The sequence below is a fragment of the Fukomys damarensis genome, unplaced genomic scaffold (genome assembly GCF_012274545.1).
Source record: "Fukomys damarensis isolate Sample0158 unplaced genomic scaffold, DMR_v1.0_HiC HiC_scaffold_5, whole genome shotgun sequence".
Classification (NCBI taxonomy): domain Eukaryota; kingdom Metazoa; phylum Chordata; class Mammalia; order Rodentia; family Bathyergidae; genus Fukomys; species Fukomys damarensis.
In genome coordinates, this window is record NW_022900917.1 from 84884873 (window position 1) to 84885264 (window position 392).

Consider the following 392-nt stretch of genomic DNA (forward strand, 5'->3'; position numbering starts at 1 on the left):
CTGCAAGGACTCAGCCCCTCTGCTCGGTCCTCCTGGTCTCCGCGCTCAGTCTCTCCCGCCAAGGAATCTCGGTTACCAGAGACGGGGGACCGGCGCAAAAAAAAAAGTTAACTTACTTTTAAAGCACAGATAAATTTTTAAAAGCATCAGAAGACCGAAGCGCAACGGAAACAAGAAAGAGAATGCCAGTAAAATTTCTTTTTGGGTGGAAAACCAAACATTGAAGACGACCCCCCCCCCTACTTTTTAAATGTTGTTTTTAAATTTCTTATGTTTTCTGGCGGGTCGTCTCAAATTCATCTGATCTCCCATCACCTCGGTTTGGGACACGCTCCTCCGCCCCCAACCACACAGACGGCTGCGCACGGCCGTATGCGGAGAGAACAAGGTAG

General features: G+C 49.0%; 1 protein-coding gene across 1 annotated transcript in view; it reads left to right on the forward strand.

Annotated features, from left to right (window-relative positions):
- Nucleotides 1-45: 45 nt before the first annotated feature.
- Nucleotides 46-392, forward strand: part of Has2 (hyaluronan synthase 2) — a 24064-nt gene continuing 23717 nt past the window's right edge. The window contains exon 1 of the mRNA XM_010635417.2: nucleotides 46-388. The gene's annotated coding sequence lies outside the window, so the exon portion shown is untranslated. The remainder of the gene's footprint in view (nucleotides 389-392) is intronic.